The sequence below is a fragment of the Felis catus genome, chromosome B2, assembly GCF_018350175.1.
Source record: "Felis catus isolate Fca126 chromosome B2, F.catus_Fca126_mat1.0, whole genome shotgun sequence".
Taxonomy (NCBI): domain Eukaryota; kingdom Metazoa; phylum Chordata; class Mammalia; order Carnivora; family Felidae; genus Felis; species Felis catus.
The window spans coordinates 69,273,188-69,297,515 of record NC_058372.1 but is presented as its reverse complement, the minus strand read 5'-3'; positions in this window follow the sequence as shown (position 1 = coordinate 69,297,515).

Here is a 24,328-nt window from a genome sequence, read left to right as displayed (position 1 = left end):
CTTCTGCTCACATCATGATCTCGCGTTTGTGAGTTCAAGCCCTGCATTGGGCTCTGTGCTGGCAGCTCAGAGCCTGCAGCCTGCTTCAGATTCTGTGTCTCCATCTCTCTCTGCTCCCTCCCTGCTCACACTCTGTCTCTTTCTCTCTCAAAAATAAATAAACATTAAAAACACTAAAAAAAAAGAGAGAGAAATTCTGGGATTGCTGTTTTTAACACTGCCCTGACTTTTTGAGTTAGAATGTTCGGGGTCTGAGAAAGATATGAGACCCAGCAGATCTGAAGGCCAACTACCAACCTAACTATTAATTGATGGAAGTAGACTATGACAGATTAAGACTGTGGTCCTTGAGTTTGAGGTGGATGCAGGAAGACACGTGTTAGGGGAGGAGAAAGTGAATCTGGGCTTAGTCCAGATAAATTAGTGTTGCATGTGTGATAATTTCCCGTGAGCAAGGCACTCTCCCCATCTCATCCTGAACCTCCTTAACCTAACAAACACTGAACTTTTAGAAGTAATATTTTACATGAGCTACACTTGAGTAGAGTAACACCGTGTCTATCTGTTAATTTTGAACACTCTAAGGTCAATATCGGCTTCTTTTCTAAGAGCACTATTGGAAACTAGGTAGGGGATGAGACTCTAAAGAACAGTAGCATTAAGGAGGTAAGATCTCACTAAAGGATAGGCTCTATGAGGGCAAGAGTGACATCTGCCTTGCTCACTGTTGAGCTAGGCACGGCCCTGAAGCAGCTTATTTGTTGTTGGAATGAAGGTACACATGGAGGATGAAGGCTGTAAAGAAATGTCACTGAGAGTGGAAAGCGTTCCCCAAACAAACTGTAATGGTGGCCCAAGGGTTTGGATTTGGAACTGCTGTTGCACTTAGTAGTTGCTGGTCAGCTGTTCCCACTGGAATCTTAGAAGTAGCTAGAAATGTTGCTAGAAAAGTCATCAGATTTACTGAAGCAGTGCTTCTCAAAGTATCTGTGGTGAAGGATCAGTTTTGTTTTGTTTGCATTTCATTGTGGGCTAATATTTTTATAAATATAAGAAAAGTGAATTAACAGAATAAGTGAAATGGAAGAAGAGGATACATATAATACAAGTCCATTTTAAAAATTATTAGTTTCTGCAACCTTAAAATCACTTTGGAAGATTGTTGTGAGAGGGTCTCCAAGCCTCTTGTCACTCCTGTACTTCTCTGTTGCAGCCTGGTAACAAGTTTCCTGGAGGGCACCAGATGCAGACCGCACACTGAGCGGTGCTGCACTGAGCGCCATGAGTACCCTGTTATCTGAAAGGGTGTGGAGTGATCTGGGAATTCTCAGGAGATTGGCTAGTCCAGCAGAGAACTACAGAGCCAGGAGCCGTGTGGTTCATCTTAGCTCTGAACGCCAACCCTGCTCTCTGAAAAAAAAGCAATCACTTTTCAGCACTAATACTTGTCATAAAATAATGTCCAATAAACTTCAGACAAAACTGAATCCATACAAAGGCAACTATCTTGCTCTTTCACCTCTCCCCGTGCTCTGCCAAAGGAAATGACTGTGGTTTGAATGAGGAGTGAAGGTAAACCAAGAACTTGTTCTAGATACTTCATTTAACTTTACTTAGTTTTTTTTTTAAATGTTTATTCATTTTTGAGAGAGAGAGACACACACAGCAGGAGCTGGGGGCGAGGGGCAGAGAGAGAAGGAGACACAGAATCCGAAGCAGCCTACAGGCTCTGAGCTGTCAGCACAGAGACCAATGTGGGGATCGAACTCATGAGCTGTGAGATCATGACCTGAGCCAGAGCTGGACACTGATGGAGCCACCCAGGTGCTCCTTTATTACTTCACTTAGAATGTAGGCTCTACAAAGTCAAGTGCATTGACTGTTCTAATCAGATTTGCCAAGGGTTTTATAGTGATAAGATTTTTTGACCCATTTTAATTTTTTTGTAAACTATATTGCTTTTTACTAGTTGATATTTTTAATGCTTATTTTATTTTTTTAAATTTTTTAATGTTTATTTTTTAGAGAGAGAAAGACAGAGTGTGAGTGGGGGAGGTTGCACAGAGAGAGGGAGACACAGAATCTGAAGGAGGCTCCAGACTCTGAGCTGTCAGCACAGCCCAATGCTGGGAGATCATGACCTGAGCCAAAGTCGGACGCTTAACCGACTGAGCTACTCAGGCGCCCCTTTAGTGCTTATTTTAAAATGATTGTTACCTTAGTGTGACTGAATATAATTTATCACTGATTATAGGTCTAGTTCCTATAACTGAAATCTTTTTCCTCAAATGTATTTTAGTGTTTAAATTTTTTCCTTATATAATTTTGTTATACTTTGGAGTTTTGATATATTATACTTTTGTTTTATTTCAGGCCTACATATTTTGCAATTTCCAATTTCCACCTTCAGTTATTAATTGTTTAAAACTGAGTTATTTTACCTTCCAAATATATTTTAGCTAACATTTTGTTTTTAAGTTCTAATTTCACTGAATATGGTCAGTGAACATAAACTCTATGGTACTGATTTAAAAGAAATTGTTAAGATTTCTTTGGCTGTTTAAGAAACGTATAGTGCATATTTTATATCATACTTGTTTATTTTTATTAATATGATATGTTTCTCTGAGTTCCTGTTAATAGCTTTTCCTTTGAATTATATTTTACAGAATGAAACTAACTTTTGGTTAGTATTTGGGCAACATAACTAATTCCATCTTTATTTTCATTAGCTTCATATTATTTTATTTTAGTTGCATTTCTTATAAAAGTTACATTTTTAAAATCCAAGCTGAGAATTTTCTGGTAACAAATATTAAATGATACATAATACATATGGTTTTGGTAAAAAATTAACTATTCTATACGTTTCACATCCTCCTGAACAAGAGAAAAAGGAAATCTGCAGGGTGACACCTGGGAACCAGGTCCAAAATGATCTTGCCTCTTCTGAAACAGGATACTAAGTGAAAAGAGAAAAAGAATAGGGAAAAGAGATGAGACAATTCTAGAGTTTAAAAACCTAAAATGGCATGGGGGGTCAGGGGGGAAAACAGAGATCTGAGACAGCCGTCTAGATCATTGTGCACATTGGTAGGAAATAAGTAACATCTCATACCCATTTTGTTAGTGAATTCTGTGTTCAATTTTGTTATTGGACACTGTAATCACAGATCTTCCCATATTGAAGGTAAACACTCTTTAATACCATAATCAGAAGATTGAATGTTCTTTGCTGAAGATACTCTAAAGGGGTAAGAGAACAAATGGAAACATTTGATGTCCCTAAAACACAGCCTTTGGGGACAAGAAACACATGGCCCCTAAACTGATGGCAGAGAAAGGACAATACTCAGCAAAGTTGATAGGAAAAGTGTGGCTCTGGATCTCCTTAATTAAAGAAGACATGCTCACTGGATTCAGGTGAGTCAGAATCCTTTGGGAACCTGAACACATTTAGGAGAGAGTCTGAAAATACCTCACTTCATATCCTCTGTTTCATTTTCCAAATGTTGCTTAGAACGCAAAAATAACATCTGGGTAGCTTTCTGTTCCAAAGTAGCAGTCTAAAAGAATGGTCTGCTTTTCCAGGAAAATGGGATGTCTCTTCCATTTTTACTTCATTTCGTGAGGACAGGAATAAGAAGAGAAAGCTAGACATCAGGGACAACAGACAAGTACATTTTGAACTTCTGTGGTGTTTGTTGCTTGCTTGTTTGATTTTAGGGAGAGAAGGGTACGTATAAAGCAAAATGAAGAACCAGAAAATATATCTCCATTGGAGGGAAAAGTGATAGTGATGGTGCCAGTGTCTATAATTTACAGTGTCCAATTTCTTCTCACTCTGACTTCTGTCACTCATTCTTCTCCATTTGGGGTTTCCCCACAGACTATTAAAATAGGAGCAGTCTGAAATTTCTGAGTCTTGTGTTTTTAAAAATCTCTCAGAGTCCCTCTTGTGCTGTCATTTATACTTCAGGGATTCTGGTAAATTAGGGACCCAAATGCTAAATATTTTCATGGAATAAAGTGTCTCCAAGAATTCATTTCTTCTGTACCTTGAGCCCAGTAATGTAGTTACCCAGGAGAGGTTAAGAGGAAGATGTGCCTTTTATTAGGTGATATGAGGATATGTTAAAGGGTTGTAAATACTATTGGTTCTTGTTTGTGAAAACAATAGTCAACTTCATATCAGTTAACACTGAGAAGGAAAAAAAAAGTTCTCTTAGTATTTGTCTACTAGTATAAACTTCATTTAAAAAAACTTGGTTTTTGGGGTGCCTGGGTGGCTCAGTCCATTAAGTATCTGCTCTTGGGGTTTGTGAGCTCAGTACCTGCATCAGGCTTTCTGCTGACAGCACAGAGCCTGGAGCCTGCTTCAAATTCTGTGACTCCCTCTCTCTCTGCCCCTCCCCTGCACTCTGCCTCTCTCAAAAACAAATATTAAGTTTTTAAAAAATCAATAAATAAAAACCTGGTTTTCTCCTGAGACAATGGTATGAAATATATAGATTAGGAACTTTTTTAAAAACCTGTGATTGAATGAGTGACAAGACCAGTAGAACACAGAAACAAAAAAATAGAAGTTGTATTTTTCAGTTTTCACAAGGATTCTGGTTTAGTTTCACATATAAATTAAGAAAATAATACATTGACTACATCAAACCCAGTTAAATAGTCCATAATTATCACTATAGAGGTTCAGTGTTCTCTAAGGAGAGAGGAGACATGAGAAATTAAAGTTTTAAAAGAGATCTGTTGGGGTGCCTGCATGGCTCAGTCAGTTAAGTGTCTGACTCTCAGTTTTCAGCTTATGTCATGATCTCACTGATCATGGGATCAAGCCCGACATCAGGTTCTGCACTGACAGCTTGGAGTCTGCTTGGGATTCTCTCTCTCTCTCTCTCTCTCTCTCTCTCTCTCTCTCTCTCTCCCCTCTCTCTCTCTCTGTCAGAATAAGTAAATAATTTTTTTAAAAGATCTGTCATGAATCCAAAATAGGTATTTTGTTAACATTTTGTTTATCATACATGTTTTTTCAAACATTTTATTATCATACTCTTTCTCAAATAAAACCTTATGCAAAATGTATTTAATGAAAATTTAGAAGTGGAAATTTTTGTAGTCACTTATTTTCTGGGTTCAATTTCAAGAGAATTACTTCTTTTAGATAAACCATGGTATCAATAAGAATGATTTAATGAGCCTGCCATTTTAAGTTCAGGTTACTGGATAAATGGAGTTTTTTTTGTTTTGTTTTGTGTTTTTGTTTTTTGTTTTGTTTTGTTTTGAATAAAGTATAAATCTATGAGTCCACAATAGAAACTAACTAGCTAGCTAGATAGATTAGATAAATGTCTCTTTTTCTAAATTTTTTTGATGTTTATTTATTTTTGAGAGAGAGAGACAGAGCATGAGTGGGGAAGGGACACAGAGAGAGGGAGACACAGAATCTGAAGTAGGCTCCAGGATCCAAGCTGTCAACACAGAGCAGGACATGGGTCCTGAACTCACAAACTGTGAGATCATGACCTGAGCCTAAGTCGAACACGTAACTGACTGAGTCATCCAGATAACCCTAAATGTCTCTTCTTAATACAGAATGGTGATTGACAAATATAGAAGAAGTGGAAGAGTTGTAAAATTATTATTTTGCAATTATGATTCTAAACATTTCAAGAATTATGAATGAGTTTTAAGCCTAGGGGTTCAGTCATTATGATGGACAGCTAGGGTAATCCTGTTAACAATAAATTGCCTAAATAAAGAAAAAAAAGTATAGGGGGAAAAGTTTGATGAAGATCAGAATATCTGCATAATCTCAAAGGTTCTCCCTACAAATTGCTTATTATTTACAGAACAGAAATAATAACTATTCAGTGTGAAATCTAGAGAATACTCTGATTGGGTGATCAAAGTTAACATCACCAGTAAGAAGCAGATAGACACCACGGGCCCCAAATGCAAGATTCCCTAAAGGTCACAATACAGTGTATGTAGTATTCTAGCAGCTGGGGATGCATATCTTGAATCTTAATGATGAAGAGATATCAGACAGAACAAAATTGAAGAACATTCTATACACTAATTGGTCAATATCTTCAGGCCACCAATGTTATGAAATATAGTAGTTTCCCCTCTTGAGTCTCTGCTCCCTTAAGACATGATTTCCTGTATTCCCGTCTGACTCTCTAATCTTGGAAACAGTGGTTTGCCTTGCATTCTTTTCTCTCTTAGGGATCTGAGAAGAACTGTAGATTTTTCATTCTGTTCAGCTTTTTGCTTATTGTTAGGATAGAGTAGTGACTTCCAAGCTCCTCATGTGGGGAACAGGGTGTTTTAAAGTATGTTAGTCATCTCAGGGTTTTCATTTGTTGATTGTCTTTTCCATTGACAGTTGGTCATGTTCATAGGTTATATTCTCCTGGGTCTTTTTATGTCAAGTAATTGTGGATTGCATCCTGGGCATATACACTATTTTGTTAAAGAATCAGGATCCTGTAAAATCCTCTAGAGAATGTCGATTTGCTGCTGATGCTGTGGTTGTTGTTTTGCCAGACAATTGACTTGTTTAGTTTCAGCAAATTATTTCTTGCCTTCTGCCAGCAGTGACTTCTTTGTCAGCTTTTTTTTTCCCTTTATCTTTTTTTTTTTTTCCACCTTGGTGCCTGGGAAAGGACTGTGGCAGGGGCCAGCTGTAGCCCCTGGATGCCCATCTCTCCCCCTCCCTGTCTCAGGCCTAGACACGGCTGTCAGTTAATTTTTCAAAGCATTTGCTAAGGTTATATCTGATCCATCTATGCCATTCATAGTTTTCTGGGACTTGGCAGTGGTCCTCAGTCTTTCCTATGCTTTTGTGAGCCTGTTCCGTGCTTGCCCAGATTGGAGGTGATTCTAGTAACTGTGTTGGTTCATACACATAATTAGAGAATTTTCTTGCCAATTGTAACTTCTCTAAGACCACCTACAATTTCAGGTTACCGATGGCTCTCTTTCTGAGTTCCTCTGGCCTAAAATTTGGACTCTTTTACAGAGTTTTAGGTTTCTGAGCATTTACATTTGACTGACTGAGTATCTCTTTTGGAGCCAAGCTGTGAGGGAACAGAGAGGAAAATATTAGGAATTCCATAATGTACACTTTTTGAACCATGTGGCCCTTTTTTTCTGGTTCACTTGGCCAGAGATACAGGTTTGACTTTGGGATTTTATATATCCTTAACTCCATCTATTGTACTGTAGCAACCATACATCTCTGCAATGATTTGACCCTGCAGCAGGGCTGAAGAAGAAGAAGAAGAAGAAGAAGAAGAAAAAGAAGACGAAGAAAAAGAAAAAAATAAAAGAAAAGGAATTCACCCAGAATCCTCCACCTTTTCTGGCCCCATGGCCAGAAAGAGGATGTTTCCCTTAAAGTTTTTGCTGTCTGTATCTACTGCATAGTTCCACAACTCTAGCTACTGGATCTTCCTTGGGTCAAAGCTGGGAAATGAAGTAGAGAGAAAACAAAGAAACAAACAAAACAAAACAGAACAAAACAAAACAAAACAAAAAACTTAGATATGCACTGGTGTTGATCATTCCTCAATTTTTGACCTCCTCTTCTATCTGCCTGTTGTTGTTTACTTTTTTAGAGTTCTCAGATGGTAGCATTTTGTATTCTTTCAGATTTTATAGTTGTAACCAGTGGGAGAGATAAGCTTGTGTGATCTTTGCTATGGAATCGAAGTTTTCACTCTTGTAAGAAAAGTTGTATTAAGTGATAAAAGGTCATATTGTATGCAACCTATTTTCAAACGGCCCAGAGAAAGTAATTATATATACACAGACCTAAATGGGGATATAGTTATAGAAAGAATGTTAAATGTAGCAAAACATTAAAAATCAGTGAATGTGATCAAAGTGTATAGAGTTCCCTTTTCTATTGTTGTAAGTTTTTTCATTAAATTTTAATTATTTTTAAAAATTTTTTTTAAAAATGAAAATAACTCTGAAACATCTGCAAGACCATTCTCTAATAAAATTCTTCAATACATGGCATTTACCAATACTGTTTGAGAGATCTTGACGTTTTTATAACTTGTACTTTTCTGGGCAACATAGAATGACATTTTTAACACAATAAATCTTCATTTTTTTTTTATAAGAGAATATGTTCCTGGAGCAATAGTTCTTGCTATTGCTTTTGTTCCATCAACTCAGAAGTCAATGTTTTGTTATAAATTAATATGATGGGTTCCTAAAAACTGACAAAAACACTTCAGGGCACTTTTGTTGCATTGTATCAAGTGTTTTTGAAATTATTTTCCTTTCTATTCACTTGCATAAGATCTCTGTATCAGAGCAAGCAAAATAAAGATGAGCATAATGAGTGTGCTTTATTTGAGCTGAACTGTGATGTCCTGCCGAATTATAAGAAGGCCCACAAAAACTCGTTCTTTAAACAAATTCATCAGTTATTCCAGGTGTTGATTTTAGGATCAGACAATAATGAGAACTGAATGTTCGCAGCATTTTTTTTTCCATATAAACACTTGTTTCAATGTCAGTGGCATAGGACTTGGAAGATTTTTTTTTATCTTCCGGAAGGTCTATACTTCTGCCTTTCCTCAAAACAAACAAAGAAAAATAACAAATGAGCTATAGTAACATGAGGTCCATAGGGCTTTTTAAGCCACATTTTACTGTGAAAATTATTTAATAATTTCTCTTATTATAAAATGTAAAAATCTATGCATTACCCTATTATTTTCAAATGACTTTGGGTGTAGTATTTGCCAGTGACCCTATCATTGCCCCTGGCCCTGTTTATTTTCCTGGCCCCCATTACTACCGTATGTCTGCAACTGGCCCCTTCCACTACATAGCAACCTGCAGGTGGCCTCCATATGTGAGTGTGTGCACACCACTGGCTCTGGCCACCATTGTTGCCTGCTCTGATCCCTAGTTACTAGACCAGAGATGACATTTTAGGATCCCAAAAGTTCTTGTAGCCACTGTGGACCCCTGCAGTGCTTGCTAAGGACCACACAGCTGTGAATACAGTGGATTCTGGAGATTTGAGCTACAGAACATCATGACTTTATGCATATCTCTCTGATCACCAAGTGAATAATGGAATGGATAGGACAAGGAAAGCAGAACTATCAGTTGGGAAGACTTGGCATCTTGCATTGTTAGACCTGAGGTCAAAGCACAATCTAGCATCACTCTACCCAGAGGTGAAAGGCTTCCCTTACCAAAGTAAGTCCATGAAGTGTGGAAAAGGCGGGTGCTTCTTCAAAAGCACAGAAAACTACAGAAGACTACAGGGATTATGATGAATCAGGGAAACATGTTTTCACCAAAGAAATACAATAAACTTTTAGTAACCGGCCTCAAAGAAATGAAGATCCAGGAATTGCGCACAAAGAATTCAAAAGAGTTGTTATACAGATGCTCTAAGTGCTATAGGAGAATACAAATAAGCAGTATAGCAATAGGAAGAAAAGAGCACAAAGACATAATGAGAAGTTCAAAAAAGAGAGAGAAAACATAAAAAAGAACCAAACATAATTTTGGAGCTGAAAAATACAATGACTGAACTGAAGAATTCAATAGAGAGCTTCAGTAACAGACTTGAAAAAGCAGAAAAAAGAACCTGAATTAACCAGAAAACAGATCAATTGAACTAATCTAATCAGGAGAGCAAAACAAACAAACAAATAAATAGGAGAAAAGCATATGGGAATTATGGGATATCAGCCAAAAAACATACCAAAACAAAAGAAGAAGGAGAACAACAACAACAACAAAAACACATTGTAGTCTTAGAAGGAAAAAATAGAAGAAGAAAGGGCTAGAAAGCTCATTTCAATAAATAATGGCTGAGATCTTCCCTAACGTGGGGATGGATTTGGAAATCCAAGTTCACTGAAGCCAGAAGGTCACCTCAAAATTTTAATCCAAATTTATTTTCTTCAAAACACATAATAATAAAACTGTTTAAAACTGGAGACAAACAGAATTTTTAATTTGGCAAGAGAAAAAAAATCTCTTACAAGGGAACCCCATAAGACTATTGGCCAATTTCTCAGCAGAGACCTTGCAAGCCAGGAGAGAATGGTAAATTTTCAGAGTGCTAAAGTAAGAAAACTGCCAAGCAAGAATACTTAGCACAGGAAAGCTGTCCTTCAGAATTGAAGACTAAATAAAAACTTTCCCTAATAAATAAAAGCTGAGGAAATTTTTCACTATTGCACCTGCCTTATAAGAAATGCTGAAAGGGGTTTTTCAAGCTGAAACAAAATAGTAATATAAAAACATACAAAAGTATGTAACACACTGGCAAATGTAAGCATATAGTGAGATTCAAAGTATTCTCATACAGGGGCACCTGGGTGGCTCAGTCGGTTAAGCACGTGACTTCAGGTCAGGTCATGATCTCACAGTTTGGGAGTTTGAGCCATGCATTAGGCTTTGTGCTGACAGCTCAAAGCCTGGAGCCTGCTTCGGATTCTGTATCTCCCTCTCTCTCTGCCCCTCCCTGCTCATGCTCTGTCCCTCTCTGTCTCTCAAAAATAAACATTAAAAAAAAATTCAAAGTACCCTCATACAGTATATATGGTGATGTGTTCTTTAACTACTTAACTCTAGTATTAAGGTTAAAGTAGAAAAATATTAAAAATAGCTATAGTTTCAATAAATTGTTAATGGATACAGAGTATTAAAGGATGTTAATGGTGACATCAAAAACATAAAGGGGAAGTAAAAAATAGAGATTTTTTAATGCAATGTATGATGAATTAATTGCTATCAGCAAAAATATACTGTTAAATATATAAGAAATATGTAAGATATTTTTGGTCAGCCTTGGGAGGACCACAGATCTAAAATCTACCATAGCCACACACAAAAGATAAAGAGAAGGGAATCACAGCATACCACTGTGGACAATAATCAATTTACCAAGGAAGGCAGCAAGAAAGGAAGAAAAATAAAATGGAACTATAAAACAGCCAGATAACAATTAACAAGATGGCATTAGTAAATCTTTACCTAACTGCTTTAAATATTCATGGACTGAATCCTCTAATCAAAAGGCATAGAGTGGCAAGATGGATATAAAAACAAGTCCCAACTATAGCTGCCTCTAAGAGACTCTTTCCACCTTTAAGGATACATAGTCTCAAAGCGAAGGGATAGGTCATACAGACAGAAAATCAACAAGGATACATTGGATTTGAACCATACTTGAGACCAAGTTTTACTAACATATATAAACAGAACATTCCACCCAACAGCTGTAGAAAACACATTTATCTCAAGTGTACACAGAAAATTCTCCAGGATAGATCAAGTTATAGGCCACAAAACAAGTCTCAGAAAATTTTAAACGACTGAAATCATACCAAGTATCTTTTCTAACCACAGTGGTATAAAACTAAAAGTCAATAATAACTTGAAAATCCACAAATTTGTGGAGATCAGAAAACATGCTACTGAACAACTAATGGGTCAAGAAAAAAACCAAAAGGGAAATGAAGAAATATCTTGAAACAAACATAAAAGGAAACACACCATATCAAAACCTATGGGAAGCTGCAAAAGCAATTCAAAGAGGGAAGTTTATGGCAATAAACACCTACATAAAAAAAACCAAAAACCTCAAATCAACAACCTCACTTTACACTTCAAGGAACTAGAAAAAGAACAAACTAAGCCCAAAGTTAGCAGAAGGAAGAAATTAACAAAGATTATAGCAGAAAAAGATGAAATTGAGACTAGAAAGAAAATAGAAAAGACCAATGAAACTAAGCGTTGGTTTTTTTTTTGAAAAGATATACAAAATTGACAGAAAAAAAGAAAGGTAATTCCAATAAATAAAATTAGAAATGAAAGAGGAGACATTACAACTGATATTACAGAAATACAAAGAATAATGAGAGACAACTATGAACAATTACATGCCAATAAGCCAGCAATAGAAGAAATGGATAATTTTCTAGAAATCTACAAGGCTGAATCATGAAGAAATAGAAAATCTGAACATGCCAATAATGAGGAAGGAATTGAATCGGTAATTAAAACCCTCCTAACAGAAAAGTCCAGGACCAGATGATTTCACTGGTAAATTCTATCAAACATTTAAAGAATTAATGCCTATCTTTATCAAAAATATTTCAAAAAATTAAAAAAGAGGGACTATTTCCAAATTCATATATGAGGCCAACATTACTCTGATACCAAAGCCAGATAAAGACACTACAAGAAAAAAATTACAGACCAATACTCCTGATGAACATAAATGAGAAATTTCTCGACAAAATATTATCAATCCTAATTCAACAGCACATTAAAAAGATTTTCATTGTGATGAGTGGGATCGATCCCTAGGGTGCAAGTACAGTTCAACATATGCAAATCAATAAATTTGATATATCACATTCAGATAATGAAAGAAAAATTAAATGGTCATCTCAATAGATAAAGAAAACATATCTGATCAAAGACAGCATCCTTTCATGATATAAATCCTCAACAAATTGGATATGGAAGGAACAATACTTCAACACAGTGAAGTCATTATATCACAAACTGACAGCCAACATTACTCTCAATGGTCAGAGGTTAAAAGCCTTTCTTCTAAGATCAAAAATAAGACATGGGTATCTACTCTTACCACTATTATTCACATAGTACTAGAAGCCCTGTCTAGGGAAATGAGGCAAGAAAAAGAAATAAAATGCATCCAAGAAGGAAAGAAGTAAAATTGTCTCTGTTTATAGATGATTTGATCATATATATATATATATATATATATATATATATATATATATATAGTGAATTCTAAGACTCCATCAAAAAACCATTAGAACTAACTAATCAAAGTTCTAGTAATGTTGCTAGATATAAAATCAACATACAGGTAAGAATTGTGCTTTACACACTAACAACAAAATGCTTGAGAAAGACATAAAGAAGACAATCCCAGGGCTCCTGGGTGGCTCAGTCGGTTAAGCATCCGACTTCAACTCAGGTCATGATCTCATGGTTTGTGAGTTCGAGCCCCACGGTGGGCTCTGTGCTGACAGCTCAGAGCCTGGAGCCTGCTTTGGATTCTGTGTCTCCCTCTCTCTCTGACCCACTCATGCTCTGTCTCTCTCTCTGTCTCTCAAAAATGAATAAACATTAAAAAAAAATCTTTAAAGAAGACAATCCCATTTATAATAGCATAAAAAAACAATACTTAGGAAAAAAATTAATGAAAGAAGTGAAAGATGTGTATACTGGAAACTATAGGCCTTTGATGAAAGAAATTGAAGAACACACAAATGAAAGGGTGTCCTCTGTCACAGATGGGAAGACTTAATATTGTTAAGATGTTTATACTTCCAAAGTCACCTATAGATTCAATGCAATCCCTATCAAAATTCCAATAGCACTTTTCACAGAAATAGAAAAAAATAACTCTAAAATTTGTATGGAGCCATTAAACAACCCTGATCACTAAAGCAATCCTGAGAGAAAAGAACAAAACTGAAGGTAGCACACTTAATTTCAAACTATTCTACAAACTATAATAATCAAAACAGTTTGGTGCCAGTGTAAAAATGGACACATAGACCAATAGAACACAATAAAAAGCCCCAAAATAAGGCCACAATTATGTTCAATTAATATGCAACAAAAGAGCCAAGAATATTCCATGAGGAAAGAACGGTCTCTTCAATAATGGTGCTGGGAAAACTGGATAACCACATACAAAAGAATGAAATCGAACCCCTACTCAAAAATGAACTTGAAATGGGTTAAAAACTTAAACATAAGATCTTAAAATGAAAAGCTACTATAAGAAAACATAGGGAAATAGCTCCTTAACATTGGTAGTTATCTCCAGGATATGACCCAAAAAAGAGAAGCAACTAAGGCAAAAATCAAGTAGACAACATCAAACTAAAAAGCTACACAACAGAAGAAACAATCCATAAGTGAAACAATCAACCTACAAAATGAGAGAAAATATCTGCAAATCATAAAGCTGATAAGGGGCCAATAGTCAAAATGTATAAAGAACTCATACAACTCAATAGGAAAAAAAAAAAAAAAAAAAAAAAACAACAACCAAAACAACCCAATTAAAAAATGGGCCAAGGAACTGAATAGACTGCTCTCCATTGACAACATACAAATAGCCAGCAGGTATATGAGGAGTGCTTAACATCAGTAATCATCAGGGAAATGCAAATCAAATCCTCAATGAGATATTACCTTACACCTGTTCAAATGGCTATTACAAAAAGATAAGAGATAGCAAGTATTTGCAAGGGTGTAGATAACTCTTGTGTACTGTTGGTGGGAGTTAAAATTGATAGATCCACTATGGAAAAGAGTCTGGAGGTTCCTCAAAAAATTAAAAATAGAACTGCTATATGATCCAGCAATCTCACTTCTGGGTATATATCTAAAGGAATTGAAATCAGGATTTCATAGAAGTATATGTACTCCCATCTTTATAATAATATTATTCAAAATTGCCAAGATATGTGACTAACCTAATTCTCCATCAACAGATGAATCCATAAAGATGTGGCATATATATTTATATGCATATTTATATTTTAATACATTATAATATTCAGCCACAAGAAAGAAGGAAATCCTGCCATTTGTGACAACTTGGATGAACTCTGATGGCATTATGCTAAAATAAGTCATTCACAGAAAGACAAATACTGTATGATATAACTTATATAAGGAATCTAAGAAAGCCGAACTCAGAAAAATAAAGCAAGGTGGTGCTTATCAGGGGCATGAATGGGGGGAAAGGAGGATATTATTCAAAGGGTACAAGCTTCCAGTTATAAGATTAACAAATACTTAGGATTGAATGTACAGCATGGTGATTATAGCTAATAATACTTTATTTTATTCTTGAATGTTGTTGAGAATAGATCTTAAATGTTCTCACATCAAAAAAGAAATGGTAGTTATGTAACAAAACGGAAGTGTTATCTAGTGCTAAAGTGGATATTTTGCACATTTTGCAATAAATGTTTAGATGTATTAAATCAACATAATATTCCTTAAACTTATATGTTACAAGTCAAATCTGGAAAATAAATTTTGTAAAAGATAAAAATTGAACTTTATTAAACATTTAAAAAAGACATTGATGCCTTAGTGTCAAGGACATTTTTAGCCTATGTCCAGAATGAATATTGTAAGGTGAAGTTTCAGAGAAGAAAACTTATGAACCTCATGATGTTCTAGAAGAGAGTCGGAAGTTGATAACTTCCTGACATTCTGGAAAATGTGCACTGATGAGAAGTCCAATGGCTGAGATTGTTTCCTCCATCATGCTATGTCATGACTCTGTTGTGGTAAAATCGGAATAAATCTAGAATCTCTTAAAACTCTGGCCTGTTCTATAGTGTCTGCTAGGCATAAGGGCAAGATTTTTTTTTTTAATGTTTATTTATTTTTGAGAGAGAGAGAGTGAGACAGTGCATGAGCGGGGGAGGGCCAGAGAGAGGGAGAAACAGAATCAGAAGCAATCTCCAGGCTCTGAGCTGTCAGCACAGAGTCCGACGCGCGGCTGGAACCACGGACTGTGAGAACATGACCTGAGCCAAAGTTGTACGCCCAACCAACTGAGCCACCCAGGCGCCCCTAGGGCAAGGTTTTAAAGGTGTTAGATAATATTATAATCAAGGCTGTGAAAAAACCTTTTTCCTTACCATGAAGTTTCTGAAAGTATTGAAAAGTCAGGGAACAAAGCAGATTTGAAAATAGATGACTCTGTTACTAGTTCACTTAGAGTTCTGTTAAAAGGCTGCCCACCTTAAAGCTGTCTGTGTCTTCCCACCCCTACAATGTGTAGGTAAAGATCGTGCCTTTCATTCCTTTCCTTTCTCTTTGATTTCAGGCTTAAATATTTGTTTTCCTAAAAAATCTTACCAATTCTTGCTGTAGAGTGCCCCACAGACAGAGATAAATCCAAATAGCTTCTGTTCTATTAGAAGCTTCCTGACCATCTTCAGTGAGGTTATACCCTGGGAGAAATCCTCCCAGCTTCCTATGTAACCCAGGCCTAAATTTGATACATTGTAGCATTTCTGTTGCTTTTAATCATGTTTTATCTTCCTTGTTCTCTTTCTCCTGTGGTATACCCAGGCTCTTCTTACCTGGAATCACTATGAAACTCAGCTAATGAGATCTGAAATATTCTTTGGTGAAATTTGAGCTTCAATTCTCAGTGCCATCCCATTTTAGTATAATATCCTAGCTGATCAAGCATGAGGGATTTCCTAATTTTTCTTGTGATTTCATCTCTATGTGTCATTCTCAGAAGGCACTTCTCAGTTCCTTGCTTGGATCCAGGCTGTTGAGGTGGGAGATGGTGACACATGACTCTCTGAGACCTTATTTCATCCACTGTTGAATTTCTCTGGGGCTTAAATATACCCATATTCCTAGAACCATCTCTAAAAGCAATAGCATGTTACCATGCCTTTTTTTTTATTCCCATACATCTAGGCTTTGTTTTAGAATCAGTTCCTATACATAGCTTAAAGACAGCATATTCAGTTAATGCTAAATCTGTATAATTTTTGGAATGAAAAATATATTTTTTTTTATTTTTAAGTACATTGTAACATTAACTGGAATGATATTGTAAGCACCCTGACTCTTGTGGAAAGTATCCCTGGGAAATCTGTTAGCATATTCTTACCGTGGGAATCAATTCCCTGATAATAGGTTCAAGTTCTTTCAAGAGTCATTTATGCCACCTCCTCGTGAGTATAAGTGGAAAATCTCTGTGAAGGAGCCACACTTTACAGTCATAACTTAATGTTCAGTAATGTCTACTTACTGATAGCTAGATTTAAAAGTATTCAGAATATTTCAACCATGTTGTTAAAGAACATTATGAAAAGATATTTAGGAAAATACCTTTCCTGATGATTGACAGACCATAACAAAATCAAGTTTCATCTTATATTCATGTCTGTGACAATGTTGCAAGTCCTCCTATATTCCAGGAAATTCTTTAGTGACTGTTCTGTATAAGACACAAATCCTGGGCTTTGCTATAATGCGGAGAATGAAGATTACCTGAATAGGGTAATATGAATTGCTGAACAATTTTGATAACTTTATCCCAAGTGATTATGGGCCACATCCTCTTAATACTCCAAGACCTTTGAGTCCCTTGCAGGGTATAACTCTGAGCACTTGAAATTTTATGAGAATGTTATATAATCTTCTGGTACGGGGCTAAGGAGTTGCTTACATGAATAAACATGATGATATTCTGCAGCCAAAATTACCTACTTTTCTGATAATTTTGGCAAGGCTTTGCCTCATTTGTCTTGAGCAGTATTTACATTAAAAGCTGTCTTTAAAGTTTTTGTAACTTGGTGTGCCTGGGTGGCTCAGTCAGTGAAGTGTCTGACTTAATATTGGCTCAGGTCATGATCTCAAGGTTCATGAGTTCAAACCCCCACATCAGGCTCTGCAGTGATAGCTTGGACCCTGCTTAGGATTCTCTGTCTCTGTCTCTGTCTCTCTCTCTCTGCCTCTCCCCTGCTCTCTCTTTCTCAAAAATAAGTATTTTTTAATTAAAAAAATCGTTGTAACTTGGAATAATTTTTTTCCTCAGATAAGGATGTTTAATTTCCTTCCTTTTGGAGCCTTGCAAGTGAGGGAAGCTAGGGACTGGGCTCTAAGAGAGAACTGTGTTGAAAACAAATGTGGGATGATTGTATATAACAAGAGTATGTTGGGGTCATGTTCATCATGGCTGTGTGCGTAAGAAATAGAATTATGACAGATAACATAATTCTATATTATCATGTCAGAGATCCCGAGACTTTTCTGGTCTATGCCCTTTCCGTGGAATCAACATTGTTGTCATTTAAATGCCTTATTGATGGGGCCGACCAGCCACTTGTTTAAGGTTGTAGAACTGTATCTAAAAGTTTGAAGTGGAGAAAAGATTTAGATTTCTCAGGGAAGCTGAAAGTAATGAAAGAGGGAATAAATTTGCATCATTTTAGTAAATACTGGTGAAATTTAATGCTAATAATCTTGAATGGATCCAGGAATAAGTCTTATATTGTTTTTTGTGTAGCTAACTGGGAGTAATGTGCTTAGAAAAGAGCTCCAAGAGGAATCTTTTCATTTAACTTGGTCTGTTTACATATGCCCCATAGTGCTGTTTAATATGTTAGAGAGTGACGTCATATTCTTCGAATATAGAGCAGTGACTGGATTGTACGTGTATTTCGTGTCAGGTGTGATGAGACTATTGAGATAACCATATAATGCTGTGTTTTAATTCTATCTCAATAAACATGACTTCAAGAAAAGCCAAGTCAAATATTGTTATACACAAAAATAAATCAATTTTCGAAATTAAAAAAATAGCTGTTTTTCATAAAGAATGATACAGTGTTCCATGCTGGTTCTAGAGTAAGCAGACAAACCATTTTCCTCTTGTCATATGTACCAGACACCAAAATGTATCAATTAAATGATTCTGGACAGTTGCAATCGATCTCTTCTATCCAGCCATTGAAGGAAATGCAATGTGATAATGATAACTCTGAAACTAAACCACCTGGCTTTGAATCCTGACTCTGTCACACATTCAATGAGTGGTATTGAAGAAGTTTCATCACGTTAGGCATTGATTTCTTCGTCTTAAATAGGAGATAGGACTGACACCTTATACGGCCATTGATGGGATTAATACATATAAATATTAATATTCAATATATTATTGCATAGAGAGTAGTGTCTGAAGGCCAGCAGGCACAAAGGAGTCCTGCACAATCATACGAATGAGAATAAGAGCAAGAATGGGTCTGGATGCTTTGAATAGTGCCCCTTCCATATATGACAGCACTTCCCCACTGGCTTTTCCAACAGCTCCCACATTCCTTCCATTCATGCCACTTCTCTTCAGTTTTCTTCACTGTGTAATGTGATTATCCCAGATGCCAGGGGCACCTGGCTTTCAGGTGATCCGACAGGCAGAGCAATAATGACAACAGGTGAGGGCCAGAGATTATTTCTGCTTTGAGGCCATAATGGCCCTGTCATAGCTAGAACTCCTTATTTCCTTTTGTGATAAAAGCAGAGGGTTCCAGTAAAGGGGGTTGTTGGTTTAAAGAACTTGTATTGAAGGAAGACCTTTGGATTTGATAGTGTGTACACTCCATTAGTGGGGATCTGGTCCCATGTCACTCAGTGGATTAATCAATAGCCATAGTCTTGATGTGCAGGCTACTTAGTGGTAAAACAGGCAGGCTCCAAAATACACTGTTGGGATTCCCAGATTGGCTCCTTTATGTTCTTGCTGAGCAACCTGAGCAGGTTAACTTAAGCAATCATTTTTTTTCTTTTATTAATTTTATTTTTTTAATTTACATCCAAATTAGTTACATTCTTAGTGACCCTTACCCATTTAGCCCATCCCCCCTCCCACAACCCCTCCAGTCACCCTCTGTTTGTTCTCCATATTTGAGTCTCTTCTGTTTTGTCCCCCTCCCTGTTTTTATATTATTTTTGCTTCCTTTCCCTTATGTTAACCTTTTCTGTGTCTTAAAGTCCTCATATGAGTGAAGTCATATGATATTTGTCTTTCTCTGACTAATTTTGCTTATCATAATGCCCTCTATTTCCATCCATGTAGTTGCAAATGGCAAGATTTCATTATTTTTGATGGCTGAGAAATACTCCATTTTGTGTGTGTATACACAATCTTCTTTATGCATTCATCCATCAAAGGACATTTGGGCTCTTTCCATACTTGGGCTATTGTTGATAGTGCTGCTATAAACATGGGGGTGCACGTGTCCCTTCAAAACAGCATACCTATATCCCTTGGATAAATGCCTAGTAGTGAAATTGATGGGTCGTAGGGTAGATCTATTTTTAATTTTTTGAGGAACCTCCATACTTTTTTCCAGAGTGGCTGCACCAGCTTGCATTCCCACCAGCAATGCAAAAGAGATCCTCTTTCTCCGCATCCTCGCCAACATCTGTTGTTGCCTGAGTTGTTCATGTCAGCCATTCTTACAGGTGTAAGGTGGTATCTCATTGTGGTTTTGATTTGTATTTCCCTGATGATGAGTGATGTGGAGCATTTTTTCATATGTCGGTTGGCCATCTGGATGTCTTCTTTGGAGAAGTGTCTATTCATGTCTTTTGCCCATTTCTTCACTGGATTATTTGGTTTTTGGGTGCTGACTTTGATAAGTTCTTTATAGATTTTGGATACTAACCCTTTATCTGATACATCATCTGCAAAATCTTCTCCCATTCTGTCGTTTGCGTTTTAGTTTTGCTGATTATTTACTTTGTTGTGCAGAAGCTTTTTACTTTGATGAGGTCCCAGTAGTTCATTTTTGCTTTTGTTTCCCTTGCCTCCGGAGACGTATTAAGAAGTTGCTGCACGCAAGATCAAAGAGGTTTTTTCCTGCTTTCTTCTCAAGGATTTTGATGGCTTCCTGTCATACATTTAGGTCTTTCATCCATTTTGAGTTTATTTTTGTGCATGGTGTAAGAAAGCGGTCCAAGTTCATTCTTCTGCATGCCAGAAGAATTTTCCAGTTTTCCCAGCACGAATTGCTGAAGAGACTGTTTTATTCCATTGGATATTCTTTCCTGCTTTGTCAGAGATTAGTTGGCCATACGTTTGTGGGTCCATTTCTGGGTTCTCTATTCTGTTCCATTGATCTGAGTGTCTCTGTTCTTATACCAGTACTATACTGTCTTGATGATTACAGCTTTGTCATATAGCTTGAAGTCCAGGAATGTGATGCCTCCTGCTTTGGTTTTCTTTTTCAAGATTGCTTTGGCTATTCAGGGTCTTTTCTGGTTCCATACAAATTTTAGGATTATTTGTTCTAGCTCTGTGAAGAATGCTGGTGTTATTTTGAATAGGGATTGCATTGAATATGTACATTGCTTTGGGTAGTATTGACATTTTAGCAATATTTGTTCTTCTTATCCAGGAGCATGGAATCCTTTTCCATTTTTTTTTGTGTCTTCTTCAATTTCTTTCATAATCTTTCTATAGTTTTCAGTGTATAGATTTTTCACCTCTTTGGTTAGATTTATTTCTAGGTATCTTATGGTTTTTGGTGCAATTGTAAATGGGATAGATTCCTTCCTTTCTCTTTCTGTCGCTTCATTGTTGGTGTATAGGAATGCAACTTATTTCTCTGTGTTGATTTTATATCCTGAAACTCTGCTGAATTTATGGATCAGTAATAGCAGGGTTTTTTTTTGTGGAATCTTTTGGGTTTTTCACATAGAGTATCATGTCATCTGTGAAGAGTGAAAGTTTGACCTCCTTCTGGCCAGTTTGGATGCCTTTTATTCCTTTGTGTCGTTTGATTGCAAAGGCTAAGACTTCCAATTCTATGTTGAATAACAGTGGTGAGAGTGGACATCCCTGTCTTGTTCCTGACTTTAGGGGGAAAACTGTCAGTGTTTCCCCATTGTGGATGATATTAGCGTAGCGTTGTTCATACATGGCTTTTATGATCTTGAGGTATAATCCTTCTATCCCTACTTTCTTGAGGGTTTTTATCAAGAAAGAATGCTGTATTTTCTCAAATGCTTTCTCTGCATCTATTGAGAGGATCTTATGGTTCTTGTCCTTTCTTTTATTGATCTGATGAATCATGTTCATTGTTTTGTGGATATTGAACCAGCCCTGCATCCCAGATGTAAATCCCACTTGGTCGTGGTGAATAATTTTTTTAATGTATTGTTGGATCCGGTTGGCTAATATCTTGTTGAGGATTTTTGCATCCATGTTCATCAGGAAAATTGGTCTATAGTTCTTCTTTTTAGTGGGGTCTCTGTCTGGTTTTGGAATCAAGGTAATGCTGGCTTCATAGAAAGAGTTTGGAAGTTTTCCTTCCATTTCTATTTTTTTGGAAGAGCTTCAAGAGAATAGGTGTTAATGCTTCCTTAAATGTTTGGTAGAATTCCCCTGGAAAGGCATCTGGCCCTGGACTCTTATTTTTTGGGAGATTTTTGATTACTAATTTGATTTCCTTACTGGTTATGGGTCTGTTCAAATTTTCTATTTCTTCCTGTTTCAGTTTTGGTAGTGTATATGTATCTAGGAATTTGTCCATTTCTTCCAGATTGCCACTTTTATTGGCATATAATTGCTCATAATATTCTCTTATTGTTGTTTTTATTTCTGCTGTGTTGTTTGTGATCTCTCTCTTTCATTCTTGATTTTATTTATTTGGGTCCTTTCCTTTTTCTTGTTGATCAAACTGGCTAGTGGCTTATCAATTTTGTTAATTCTTTTAAAGAAATGGCTTCTGGTTTCATTGATCTGTTCTGTTCTGTTTTTTGTTTTTGTTTTTGTTTTTGTTTTTTGGTTTCAATAGCCTTAATTTCTGCTCTAATCTTTATTATTTCCTGTCTTTTGCTGGTTTTGGATTTTATTTGCTGTTCTTTTTCCAGCTTTTTAAGGTGTAAGGTTAGGTTGTGTATCTGAGACCTTTGTTCCTTCTTTAGGAAGGCCTGGCTTGCTATATACTTTCCTCTTATGACCACCTCTCCTGCATCCCAGAGGTTTTGGGCTGTGGTGTTATCATTTTCTTTGGCTTGCATGTACTTTTTAATTGCGTCTTTAACTTCTTGGTTAGCCCATTCATTCTTTAGTAGGATGTTCTTTAGTCTTCAAGTATTTGTTACCTTTCCAAATTTTTTCATGTCGTTGATTTCGAGTTTCATAGCATTATGGTTTGAAAATATGCATGGTATGATGTAGATCTTTTTGTACTTGTTGCGGGCCGATTTGTGTCTTAGTATGTGGTCTATTCTGGAGAACATTCTATGTGCACTGGAGAAGAATGTATATTCTGCTGCTTTAGGATGAAATGTTCTGAATATATCTGTTAAGTCCATCTGGTCCAGTGTGTCATTCAAAGCCATTGTTTCCTCATTGATTTTTTTGAAACCGTTTTTTTTTGTTGTTTTTTAATGTTTATTTTTGGGAGAGAGAGAGAGAGAGAGAGAGAGAGAGAGCATGAGTAGGCAAAGGGCAGAGAGAGAGCGAGACACATAACCTGAAGCAGGCTCCAGGTTCTGAGCTGTCAGCACAGAGCCCAATGCGGGGCTTGAACCTATGCGAGATCATGACCTGAGCTGAAGTCACACGCTTAACCGACTGAGCCACTCAGGTGCCCCTCCTTGCTGATTTTTTGACTAGATGATCTGTCCATTGTTGTGAGTGGGGGGTTGAAGTCTTCTACTATTATGATATTACTATCAATGAGTTTCTTTATGTTTGTGATTAACTGATGTATATATTTGGGTGATTCCACATTTGGCACCTAAATGTTTACAATTGTTAGGTCTTCGTGGTGGGTAGACCCCTTGATTATCACATAATGCCTTTCTGCATCTCTTGATACAGTCTTTATTTTAAACTCTAGATTGTCTGATGTAAGTATAACAACTCTGGCTTTCTCTTGGTGACCATTAGCATGATAGATGGTTCTCCAACCCCTTACTTTCAGTCTGAAGGTGTCTTTAGGTCAAATTGGGTCTCTTGTAAACAGCATATAGATGGATCTGGTTTTCTTATCCATTCTGTTACCCTATGTCTTTTGAATGGAGCATTAAGTCCATTGACATTTAGAGTGAGTACTGAAAGACATGAATTTATTGCCATTATGTTGCTTGTAGAGTTGGAGTTTCTGTTGGTGTTCTCTGGTCCTTTCTAATCTTTGTTGCTTTTGGTCTTTATTTATTTGTTTATTTATTTGTTTATTTTTTCATCTTTTCTCCCCTCAGAGAGTCCGCCTTAAAATTTCTTGCAGGACTGGTTTAGTGGTCACAAACTAATTTTTTTTTTTTCCGGGAAACTTTTTATCTCTCCTTCTGTTTTGAATGACAGCCTTGCTGGATAATGAATTCTTGGCTGCATGTTTTTCTGATTCAGCACATTGAACATATCCTGCCACTCCTTTCTGGCCTGCCAAGTTTCTGTGGATAGGTCTGCTGCAAACCGGATCTGTCTTCCCTTGTAGGTTAAGGACTTTTTTCCCCTTGCTGCTTTCATGATTTTCTCCTTTCCTGAGTATTTTGTGAATTTGACTATGATATGCCTTGTTGATGGTCGGTTTTTGTTGAATCTAATGGGGGTCCTCTGTGCTTCCTGGATTTTGATGTCTGTGTCTTTCCCCAGGTTAGGAAAGTTTTCCACCATGATATGCTCACATAACCCTTCTACCCCTATTTCTCTCTCTTCCTCTTCTGGAACCCCTATGATTCTGATGTTGTTCCTTTTTAACAAGTCACTGAT